At 39.9% G+C, this 12957-nt stretch overlaps 1 protein-coding gene across 4 annotated transcripts in view; it reads left to right on the top strand.

Annotated features, from left to right (window-relative positions):
- Positions 1 to 12957, top strand: part of Ankrd11 (ankyrin repeat domain 11) — a 181769-nt gene that overhangs the window by 30643 nt on the left and 138169 nt on the right. The gene's annotated exons all lie outside the window — the stretch shown is intronic.

Below are 12957 nucleotides of genomic sequence, written 5' to 3'. Positions count from 1 at the left end.
CTATCCCACCTCCCTGATTTTTCTTTGATCTCTTCATAATCATCCCTTTTGATCTTGTGGGTTTTTGTTTTTTTGTTTTTTGTTCTTTCCCCCCAGACAGGTTTTCTCCATGTAGTTTTGGTGCCTGGAACTCACTCTGTAGACCAGGCTAGCCTCAAAGTCAGAGATCCTCTTGGCTCTGTCTCCTGAGTGCTGGAACCAAAGATGTGTGCCACCACCGCCCTGCCCTGTTGTGGTTGTTTTTTTTTTTTTTTTTGGGTCACTAAATATTTGAGTAAAAATTTTATCTCTCAGTTTCATTCTGTTATGTAGGGAAGGTATGGCAGAGCAGAGTAGCTTACTTTATGGTGACCAGGAAGTAGAAAAGGAGGAAGAAGGAAGAGGGAGGAGCAAGACTCTTTCTGTCTGCTTGTCTGCTCCAGTGGACTGACATTCTACCTTTCCTTTCTATTCCACTCAAACCCCCAGCCTTTGAGATGCTGCTGCCCATATCCAGGGTCTGGGTTTCTCCTCTAAGTATTTTTTTCTGGAAACATCCTCATAGATACACCCAGAAGTGCACTCTAATCTAGTTGCTACTTAGTTCAGTCAAATTGACAATTATCAAAATAAACTAAGATATATATATAAAACTTTATCCTTTATCCTTTCCACTGTAGTTCCTGTTTATTTAGAGCTCTACTTTTTTTCTTTTTTTGCATCTCTGGGCCACTTGTGATGAAGAAATTTTGTATTAGGCTGTACATTAAATATACAAACATCAATAAAGGCTAATGAACAAAAAAAGAGGCCTTTATAATTTTTGTGATATCTGCCACGACGGATAAGCAAAAACATGTCTCATATAACAATCATAATTAGGTGATACCCTGTTAGGAAAGTCATTTTAATATTATTGAACAGCTTCCAAGTGTGATCGGTAGTAAAGAAAATGAGTATGGGCTGGAGAGATGACTCAGTGGCTAGGAGCACTAACTGCTCTTTCAGAGGACCTGGGTTCACTTCCCAGCAGCCACGTAGCTGTTCATAATCATCTATAACTCCTCTTTAGGGGATCCAACAAAGTCTAAGGCCTCCACATACACGGCAAAATGCACGTATACATAAAAATAAATAAAGTGGGGGCTGTGAGATGGCTCAGCAGTTAAGAACACTTGCTGCTCCTCTAGATGGCCCTAGTGTGGTTCCCAGCACCCATCTCAGTTGGCTCACAGCTGTCATCTCCAGCTCTGGTCGTTGGATGTCTGTGGCCCCTTTGGACACCTCACTCAGTGTGTATATATTCACATGCAGATAACACACACCTGTATGTAATTAAAATAGTAAAAATAAATAAAAACATGAGGTATGACTGTTTTGTCTGCATGTATGTCTGTGTACTTCTGTGCTTGATGCCCAGAGAGGCCAGAAGAGAATTCCCTGTGACTGGTATTACCGATGGTTGTTAGCTACCGTGTGGGTGTTGGGAGTGAAACCAGGATCCTCTGGAAGAGCAGCGAGTACTCTTAACCACCGAGCCATCTGTCCAGCTCATAAAAATAAATCCTTCAAATTAAAAAAATAAGACTTGATTCATTTTTGACATAAAACTAGTGAGCTATTTTGACATTTGTATTTGATAAATTAGTGTGCTTCTGGTTTGATGGAAGTAGTTGTAGTTGCAATTCTCTGAGTTAATAATCTTACCAACTGTTTTGGTTATAATTTTACCTGTATGTTTCTTCCTTGAAATGTAGATATTGTGAGAAATCTGACATGAGTAAAGCATGATTACAAAGTGGAGGGTATTTATTCCTGCAAAGATAGGACCTTAAAAGTTGATTAGATAGGATCAAAGGGCCCCCCCCCCCCCATTTGTCCTTATTGAGATTGTGTAGTTCTGACTGTCCTTGAACTCAGATTTGTCTGCCTCTGCTTCGAGTTCTGGGAATAAAAGGCCTGGGCCACCACACCCAGCCTGAATTTTACTTTTTTTTAAAGGCAAGGTCTCATTTTGTTGTAGCACTCTATGGTCTGGAATTCATGTGCAGCTGAAGCTGGCCTGTAACTCACGGTTTTCCTACCTCAGCCTACTAGGCTTGAGATTAGAAGTAAGTGCCACACCTGGCTCTTGATACCTCTTTTCTTTTATCCCAATCAATGCCAATGTATTGTGTACTAATTCTCTTGGCCCCTTCTGTGATTGCCATATTGGTATTTGAAACAGTGAGTATCGACTATTGAAGGTCTTTCCCTGGATGATCTGATTAGGTCTAAGTCATGTGCTCACGGGACATTGAGAAAAGGGATTTTTTTTTTCCAGTGGTGTAGTACTAGCAGAGCAGGATTTGTCTACAGGTTAGGACAGAGGTCCTCGTGGTTGGAAGTCGGCCTAGGACTTGTGTGGACAGGAGGTGTATCTGAGTAGTTACAGATCTAATATCTTGTTGTTAACAAATGTTTATTGACTTATCTTCTATTTCATGTGGCATTTGGTATTGAGATCGGGGAATTCATACCAGTTTGATTCATCATCATTTATTGATAGACTTTTTAGGGTTGTATGGAAACTCAAGACTTTCTGTCTGAAATTTCATTACTTTTTCTTAGAGTTTTCCCCCTTTCCCATTTTCGAGATTTCTGAAGAGAACCAGAGAGTGAGCCATTTAAGTTTTGCTGCAGCTCTTCAGCTCTGTTCTTGTTGCAGGAAATAAGCAAGGATGTGCTAAATGATAAATGAGCCTGATACCTGCCAGTCAAGTTTTGTTGCCACTGAAATTGCAGTTTTGGAGCTGGGGATAAGGCTTAGTAGTGTGGTTGTCTATCATATATGAAACCCTGGGTTTGATCTCCAACATCACATAAACTGGGAGTGTGATAGTGTGCACCTGTAATACTAGTCCTTGGAAGGTAGAGACAGGAGGATCAGAAGTCCAAGGGCACCCTCATTTACATACCGAATTTGAGACCAGCATGGGTTACAGGAGAACTTGTCTCAAAGGAGTTTGGGGATTTAATGTAATTTTTTACTTGCCGCAAAACCCCAGACAGGGTTTTCTGTGCAGTTCTGGCCATCTTGGAACTCGCTGTGTAGATTAGGCTGACCTCAAACTCACAGAGATCCACCTGTCTTTCTGCCTCCTGGATAAAGACGTGTGCTACCACTCCTGGCTACAAAATATTACTTTATTAATTTAAAATTTCTTTAATCTGTATGTTGTTTTGCTCACAGGTATATATGTGTGCCACATGTGTGCCTGGTGCCCTTAGAGGCCAGAAGAGGGTGTGGAACTGAAGTTATAGATAGTTGTGAGCTGTCATGCAACTACTGGAGTTGAAACCAGGTCCTCTGGAAGAGCAGCCAGTGCTCTTAATCACTGAGCCATCTTTGTAGCCTTACAAAATATTTTTGTTTTCATTTAAGATAAAGATGCAAATTTCTTCTTAGCAGACTCTCATACACACACACACACACACACACACACACACACACACACACACACTTGGCCTGAAGGACCTAAGATTTCAGATCCTTGTCATATTGGTGAAACTGGAATGACCTGGATTCACTGAATGTTTGTTCCTAAAACTTTGTGGTAGCTTTGTGCCAGTTGTGACTATGCTTCTTTTCAGAACATGGTTTCACCATGAAGCACTTGCTAGCCTGGAACTCAATATGTAACCAAGGCTGGCCTTAAAACTTGTGATTTCCCTGCCCCTTCAACATATCCTACCTTCATGTGCCACAACTGGTGCTTTTCTTTATCATGTTTAGTTTGGGATACAGTTTCTTCACATTTGTGTTATTTGTCCATTTGATATTCACATTTTGTTATTTAGTGGCTCAAATCTGGTCAGCTACTGGCTTCTTGTTTCCACCTATTGGTACACACAGATTCTTTAAAAAAAAAAAAAAAAACAAACTTTGTTGCTCCTGAGATATGCTTGGTAAGAGGAATAGTGTTCCTCCCCTCTTCCTGGCTAGTAAACAAAATTGCAGCTGAATAGGAAGCATTTTCACCTTAGAGTTTTGATTTGTATAGAAGAAAGTTATTTTTCCTTAAGTGGAAAGCTATGGGAACATGAAACATAGTAATTATCCTGATGTGTATTAAAGTTAGCTCAAAGCCACTTACAAATAAAAATGTTCCCAGAATTACTAAGTATATTGAGATGGAGTATTTATGATAATTGAGCCAGTGCTGGCTAGTTAGGGAACTTGTAAAATAGTGCTTGTGACAAACAGTAGTCTAATTTAATTGCCTATGTGCTGAGGCAGCCTATTGCAGTATGAGTGCATTACACATGAGTGAGGAGGAAGGTTAATAGAAAGGTAATAAGGCTCAAATAAAAGCCCAAGAGTTTGAAACTGTCTCCTAATGGAAATGGCCATAGCAGTTGTATCTAGAAGAGGCTTATTTGCTTTCTTGTTCTCCTTTGCATGGTTGTCAGGTCTTGAACTGGGATTACAAGTGTGTTTCACCATACCTGCTTTATTACTTTGAGTCTTGCATTTGAAGATTGTCCAGGTTCTTCTTAATAAATCCGAGTAGATGAGATCACAGGCAGGTTCTATTACTCAAGCTTGAGGGATTTTTTTGTTTTATTTTGTTTTACCCCCCCCTCCCCCAAAGGTTTCTCTGTGTAGCTTTGCGCCTTTCCTGGAACTCGCTTTGGAGACCAGGCTGGCCTCGAACTCACAAAGATTCACCCAGCAAGATTTTCTTCTGTTGCTTTTTGATTGTGCTGTAAAGTGAACCTAGGACCTAAGGAATGCCAGTTAGTTTTTTGTTTGTTTTGTTTTGTTTTTTGAAACACAGGGTTTCTCTGTGTAGACCAGGCTGGCCTTGAACTCACAGTGATACTCCTGTCTCTGCCTCCCAGTACTGGAATTACAGGTGTGTGCCACCACTCCTGGCCCTAGTTAGGTGTTTTACCACTGAATTATAGCTCTAGTCCTTGAAAGAGAAGTTTGGAATTGGTATGAGTGTAAAGGATAAGCTTCTGCTAAAGTTATGTCAGCACATATTTATGAGAACAGTTTAAAAACTTTTTTTGGAGTTATTGAATGAAACCAAAAAAAGTTGATGTATTTGATATAATTCTTATGTTAAACACCTTCCTCCTCCAGTCTCACTGCAGATCTGCCTGCCTCTGCCAGGATCAAAGGTGTGTACCAAATACACCTGTTTACTTGTGTGACTTTAAAAATTTAGCATAATTTCTTTATTGAATCTTTGGGAATTTTACATCATGCATTCTAATTTTGCTTACCTCCCAGTGCCTCCATATCCTTCTTTCACCCCTGTAGTGTCCCCCAAAAGAAAAAAATCAAAACAAGCAAACAAACAAAAAAGAAAAACAAAAAGAATAACAAACAGCCCCCTCAAAACAAAACAACCAAACAAACAAAAAAAAAACAAAACAAAAAACCTTTGCTCGTCAGTCTTTCCCACCTCCCCAACACATTTCATTCACTCTGGTGGCATTGGGAGGTGTAGTGTGTCGCACATTATACTCTTGTCCAGTCAGCTTTACTTGCAAATGCTCATTGCAGTGAGTCTGGTTGGGTTGGAGAGATGACTCAACAGTTAAAGGCTAGGCTCACAACCAAAAATACAAGATGTATGTAACTCTTAAAAGGATTGCCTGGCTAGGCAGTAGTGGTGCATGCCTTTAATCCAAGTTTAATCCTGCTTGAGAGGCAGAGGCAGGCGGATCTCCAAGTTTGAGACAAGCCTGGTCTACAGAGTGAGTTTCAGGAACAGATCAGTCTGCCTCTGCCTCCGCCTCCTGAGTGCTGAGATCAAAGGCATGCACCATCACTGCCTGGCTCAACCCCTTTTCTTTAATATTTCTCAAGTATACTCCAGTGATAAATACCTTCAGCTTTTGTTTGTTTCAGAATGTGTTTGTTTCTCTTTGCTTAAAAAAAAACTTGGCTTGTTTTTGTGGTGTATGTATAAATATTTCATTGTTAACATGTGTGTATATGTGGAAAAGATTTTCCTCTATCATTCTCCTTAGTTTTTGAGATTGAAGATTACTTAGCTAACAAGCTTCTGGGATTCTCCTGTTTTTGCTTCTTGAGCCACACCGGGCTTTTTAATAAGGGATTGAAAAGCCTGTGTGTGTGGAAAGCACTTATTACTGATTTAGCCATTTCTCCAGCCCTGCATTTTTTATTTTAAATTAAAATTTCTTTTTTATTATTAGTGTTTGTATATGCATTCAAACATGTGGAGGTCAGAGGAGTTGATTTTCTACTCCTACCATTTGTGGGTTCTGGGGTTTAGGCTCATATCCCAGCCATTTTTGCCAGCTGAGCTATCCTTCTGCCTTCTTCTCTTTCAAGATTTATTTATACTTTGTGTGTTTGAGCGCAGGCTCACATGCTGCTGTGGGACACGAGTGCTGTGCTTTGTGTGGAGATTGAAGGACAACTGTCAATTCTTAGGTTAATTCTTCTAACATGTTAAGACAAATTTCCTTATTTATGTGAATGGGCTGGGTGAGCTTCCAGGCTTCTGTTGATACTAGTTCCACCACTCATCTTGAAGTATGTGTGACAGGATCACAGAAGGGAGCCAGTGCATCAGAGTTCTGGGCTCAGGGGATCAGTCAGGTCATCAGAGTCAAATGGCACAAAGTTTTACCCACAAAGCCATCTTGCTGGCTGGCTTCTTTCATTTTTGAATGAAAGCTTTAATGAAAATCTCACATCATGACAGATAATAAATTTAATTCTCTTGGATTAGTCACTCTTTGCATTTTTCACTTCTATTCTCTTTCTCATGTGGTTAGCATTACTTTTCCTATCTATGATTGCATTGACAAGATTTCCCCTGAACTTCAGTAGTATAGAAAGTTACTCCTCTATAAGATAAACGTTAACATTTTAAAATAGGCCCCTAAACTGCCTTTCTTTCTTCACCTCTCACTTTCATTTTCCTTCTGGGGAATAATCCTAGGGCCCTGCTAGGCAAAGTGCTCTACTATTGACATACATCTTCTGTGTTTTTTCAAGTTTTCATTTTAAGGCAGGGTCTCATCTGTAAGCTGCCTATACTGGCCTTGAATTTACTGTGAAGTTCCAAAAGGCCTTCCTTGAATTTGTAATTATCCTATCTCAGCCTCATCAGTAGTTGGATTACAGTCCTGTGCTGTCAGGTCTGGCTGCTATTGTTTATTAAAAGAATTTTTCTGATCTTTCTCTTTTGTAGACTGCATCTAAAATTTGTATGGGGCTGGAGAGATGACTCGGTGGTTAAGAGCACTTGTTCTTCCGGAAGACCTGTGTTCAGTATCCAGCCTCTTACATTGTGGCTGACAGTGATTTGGAACTCTAGTTCTAGGAAACTCAACACCTTTTCTGACCTCTGTGGGCACTACCCACACACATGCTACACATATGTACATGGATCATAAACACAAATAAATAGTTAAACCTAAAAAATTAAAAAAATATATAAGATGGCTTAAATTGTCACAAAGCACAGTAAAGCTGTTTACTTGTCCCCTTTTCTTTGTCTGTTTTTGTACTTCCCCTATCTTTAGGTGTTTTAATTTTTTCTTTTTATTGTTGTTTTATTTCTTTTTTTTTTCTTTTTATTGTTGACACTGGGTCTTGAGCATACCAAGCTGCCCTCAAACTTGGCTATATTGTGAGGATGACCTTGAACTTTTGGTTTCTCTGTGTAATAGCCTGAGCTGTCCTAGAACTTTCTATGTAGACCAGGCTGGCCTCAAACTCAGAGATCCACCTGCCTGTGCCTTTTGTGGTGAGTGCTGGAAGTTATGCACCACCGACAGGCAAAGTTATTTGTTTAATTAATTAAAAATAACTTCGTAAATGCTGATACACTTACCCAAGAATATTTATATAAGTTTAGTCTTGAAAGTGGCTTTTGGGTGAGTGAGTTTCTTAGGTATTTGGATTTTAAATAGTTAAAAATGATTTGTGGTGATGTATCTTCCCTGCCAGGCAGTGGTCATATGCTCTTAATGCCGGCACTCAGGAGGCAGAGACTGGCAGATCTCTGTGAATTCGAGGCCATCCTGGTCTACAGAGAGAATTCCAGGACAGCTAGGGTGGTTACACAGAGAAACCCTGTCTCAAAAAAACCAAAAACCCAAACCAAACCAAACCAAAACAGAGTGATTTGTGGCATATCTTGTAGGTGGATGGTGTGATTTCCAGAGTTACCAAGGTAGCTAGGTGGCTGAGTTAGGGTGGGCCATCTTCTTTGTTTGAGATTCTCAGTCTGGGTATAGAGGTGAAGAGGACGCAAGGGATAAAGTGAGAATTACTTCATTTTACTGTTTGGAGGGGTTTGTGGCATATTTTACAAATACACGGGTATTTAAAATCTCAGGATGCTCCTCAGTGAAATGTCTCTCATTAGTTAAAAAATAATCATGTGGCACCTGGCAGTGTTGGCCCTTTAGTCCCAACACTTGGGAGGCAGAGGCAGGCAGATCTCTTTGACTTCTTGGCTAGCCTGGTCTACAAAGTGAGTTCCAGGACAGCTTGGGCTGTTACACAGAGAAACCCAGTCTCAAAAAACAAAAACAAACAAAAATCATGTGGCCATACTTGAGCAGGGACCCCATAGAGAGTACAAGTCAATGAGAATCGGAGCTGTGAACCAGGAAGTTTGCCTTGTGAAGTGTGGTCCTGCCTGACTACTTTTGAATATGTCAGTCACTTGCCCTCTATTTCAATTTCATGACGAGATAAGCCCATAGGTCTACTATTGAGAATCAGAGGTATATATCAATCTGCAGTGATTTAAACGTGAATGTATTCTAACTGTAGAAGAATATGAAAGGTGTGTTTGTATTTATATGGATAATCTGTAAACATGCATGAATGTAATGAATGTGTCATATATGTAAATTTATGCATGTGTAATAAACTTGTGTATATGTAATATACACGGATGAGTTAATGTATCTATGCCTAATACCTGTGTTGATAACATGTATAATGTAAATATGTATATCATTTAAAATAATAAAATTTAAGAGATCTTTTTTTACTAGCTCCCTTTTTGCTGTGTTTTCATCATTATGTCCATTTTCTTGTTCTTTTTGTATTTTACAGTTGTAAAGAATAAATTAGTTTATGATTCCTGATAACTGCTAATGAGACTTAAATAAGATGGTGATAGACAAATGAGGGATGGACAGGTGGCACCTTAGGTCTGGGTATGCAGTTTTGCTGTGTGCTCAAAGGAAGCAGAGGCCTCTAGCCGTACTTGTGCCTGCTTCCAGAATTACTTCTTGGCATGTGTAAAGTTTCATAAATAACTTTGGGTTTAAATGTTACAGAAATATACATGCGTTTGCATGCCTGATTTTAATAATGCCCACTTGAAGATTATTTAGAAGGTAGTTTTCTATTTAGGGTTTATGTAAGATTTCCTCCTTTCTTCCTTTCACCCTTTCTCCTTCCACCCTTTCTCAGATGGAGCTTAGGGCTTTGTGCTTGCTAGGTACCCTACCAATAAGCAACATTCTGAGCCCAGTTTAGGTTTAAAAAATATTACACTTTTGAGAGTTTTAATTATGTGTAGTAAGGTCAAGTTAAAAAATAGGTAATGGACTGGGTAGTGGTGGCACATACCTTTAATCCCAGCACTTGGGAAGCAGAGGCAGGTGGACCTCTGTGAGTTTGAGGCCAGCCTGGTCTACAGAGTGAGTTCCAGGACTGCCAGGACTATTACACAGAGAAACCCTGTCTCAGAAACAGACAAAAACACAATAAGGAACAAACAAAAAGATAATGGAGCAGGTCAGGGGATTGAGAGTTTAAAGCTAGTCTTGACTATATTGAGAGATTTTATTTCAAACAAATAAACAAACAAAAAACCAGGCTCTGTGAGTTTGAGGCCAGCCTGGCCTACAGAGCTAGATCCAGGACAGGCAACAAATCTACACAGAAGCTTTGTGTTGGGGGGGAAAAAAAAAAAAAAAAAAAAAAACCAAAAAAAAAGGGAGAGGGGCGGGAAATAGGATGGAGACTTGCATTCAAATACTGTAGTTGGTCTGTTTACAATAATTTTTTATGATGATGTCTTGGTATGTTGTTTTCTAGGCTGGTCTTAAACCTCTGTGCTGAAGTAATTCTCACGATTCTGCCCCCGCCCCCCAAAATTTTTCTATCGTTTTTATGTGTATAAGCATTTTACCTGCGTGTGTGTGTGTGTGTGTGTGTGTGTGTGTGTGTGTGTGTGTGTACCACATATGTGCAGTGCCTGTGGTGGTCAGAAGAGGGCAATGGAACCTCTGACACTGGAGTTACAGATAGTTGGGAGATACTATATGAATGTTGGGAATTGAACTCAGGTCCTCATAGAACACCATGTGCTTTAGCCATTGAGCCATCTCTCCAGCCCAGTGGCACATCTTCTTGATACTGACACTATAGGCACATACCACCATGGCTAGTACACCAAGACATTGAATTTACCAACATGACAGAACTGAAGCAATTACAAGGGAGCCCTTCTGGTGTACTGGCATGAGTATGGTTAGAATTATCCATTTAAGTTCAGGTTTAAAAGAAAGTGCCTGACCTCACTCTTGGATTATATATGCCAGTCTGTTTGTTGAGACTTTTATTTTTTGTATAAATGTTTTTTACTTCTTTAGTAAAAATATTGCCCATTCAGTTTAGTACATTCTGTGCTTGTCATTTATAAGGGTGATTGTGACAAAGGTTTTTTCCTCTACAGGGTGCACCAGCTAATGTCAGGCAAAGTATATTCTTTTGAGTTCTTCCTACACCAACTGGCAGGTGTTTGGACACTTCTGTTTTGGTTTTCCAGGAAGTAAGGTTGTCAGGAGAGCTTGGAAGTTGGAAGGAGATATGCAGAGAGATGTGGGTTTGTTAAGATTTCTGTCACTGGGCTAGCATCTTGTGGGGAGGGTACTTTGGCTGTATCTGCTCTATATCTGCACAGGCAGTGGTGCTGGGATTAGAGTGGATTCGCATAGGAGTCTATTCTTGCCGTGGTGTAAGTGTAAGGATCAAGAGAATATCAGCTATTTGTTCTTCCTTCAGTGCTGGAATATGCTTTTAATCCTTTGAGATCATAAAGATGGTCTGTCCTGGGGAAGTTCTCCCTATCTTTGTGGAGCTGAATTGTAAGTCTTGTAAAGTGTGTGTGTGTGTGTGTGTGTGTGTGTGTGTGTGTGTGTGTGTGTGTGTCAGGAACAGACATGATTTGTATAAGGACTGTGATCATGTGTAAGTAGTTCCTAATCCTAAGTAGTGCCATTCTCTGATGACTATTCAATGAAGTATTCAAATATATAAGCCTATGGGAGCCATTCCCCAGCCAGGGGTTCTCTGTGTAACTGCTCTGGCTGTTCTGGAACTCATTCTGTAGACCAGGCTGGCCTCAAACTCAACAGAGATCTGCCTGCTTCTGCCTCTGAGTGTTAGGATTAAAGGTGTGTGCCACCACTGCCCAGCATATGGAGGTCATTCTTACTCAAACTGCTACAGCTTAGCCAATTTAGAACTTGCCAGATTGATTTACAGAAATCCACTTGTCTTTGCTTTCTGAGTGCTTAGATTAAAGTTGTACAGCACCATGCTGGGTGTGTTGTTATGTTATGTCTTGCGAACTGTGTTAATGTTCTCATTCAGGTATTTGGCTGGATTTAGTTATTGTCATTCATGCTAGCATTGATTCAGTTGAATTATGTTATTGGAACTGAATTGATGTCAGTTGATGTTAGAAAATGCTTGGAAGGATTCCTTTATGATTTGGCCTTGCAGCAGATATTTCTTGTGTGAGTGAGAAACTGAACAGGAACCACATGACATGTATTTCATTTGAGACGAGTATTGTACCAACTGAGCTATATCCCCAGCCTGGTTGTTTCTCTAGTGGTTTAGTTGTCTGAGGTCAGGCCCCTAATGCACTTTCTGAAATAGATTTCATAGCTGATTTCTATTTGTTAGAGATTCCAGAGGCAGCACTACTTACTGACCAGCCCTAAAATGGTTCAGGATAACTGTACATTCTTTGCTGTTGAAGAAGGAATAGTGGGAAAATGTGGCAATCGATAGGCTTCTGAATGGGTTTGCTGAAGTCCAGGGGAGGCCAAGGTACAAGCCTGAGTGGTTATCAAGCTGCTGCTAATACAGACAACTAACCTCACTATTTATCCTTTCCTCCAAATAATTTAAATGGTACCTTATAGAACCCAAAGAAAGAATTTAGGTTGTTCTTCTCTCTTCTCAGAAAAGAAATATGGATGAGCAGCCACTTACAGTGTTTTCAGTTTGTTGAAAGTATTTATTCAGGGAGAAATTATCACCAGCCCAAAGTGTAAACATGGAAGCTTGCTTACTTCAGGGATAAAATCTTTTGTTCATTGCTTTGTTTTTGTTTGTTTTTTGAGATGGTTTCTCTGTGTAGTTTTGGTGCCTGTCTTGGCTCTTGCTCTGTAGACCAGGCTGGCCTCGAACTCACAGAGATCCGCCCGGCTCTTCCTCTCAGCACTGGGATTAAAGGTGTGCACCACTACCGCTAAGCTGTTCATTGCTTTTTTATGTGGAAGCTTTTAATGTAGAATTTTATTTATTCTGCTTGTAATCAAAAAATTACAGATCACTTAACTGTTTGGGTATTGTTGCTATTTTGTATAGAAGCACAAGAATTAATATAGCCATATTCCCTGGCAAAAGAACTGTGTTCTTACCAACTCTTGTCTAGCCATGATGAGTTTGAGTACTCTAGAATCCACGTGTTTGATCCTTCGCTTGGGTGACTCTGACCAGATGTGATGCCTTGTTTTTACTTATTTCTCTTCTATGGCAACTTAAGGAAGAGTATATTTTGCCTGATGGTTTAATATAGCTTGTAAGGTAACAGATCATAATCAGGTCCACAGTTAAGGAGCAGAGAGGAATGAATGCTGATGTTCATTTTGCTTTCTTTTGTTCATGCTTTGTATGCT

This window comes from Onychomys torridus, chromosome 5 (assembly GCF_903995425.1).
Source record: "Onychomys torridus chromosome 5, mOncTor1.1, whole genome shotgun sequence".
NCBI lineage: Eukaryota > Metazoa > Chordata > Mammalia > Rodentia > Cricetidae > Onychomys > Onychomys torridus.
Note: the sequence above shows the minus strand (reverse complement) of the source record. Positions and strands in the feature narration are given on the sequence as shown.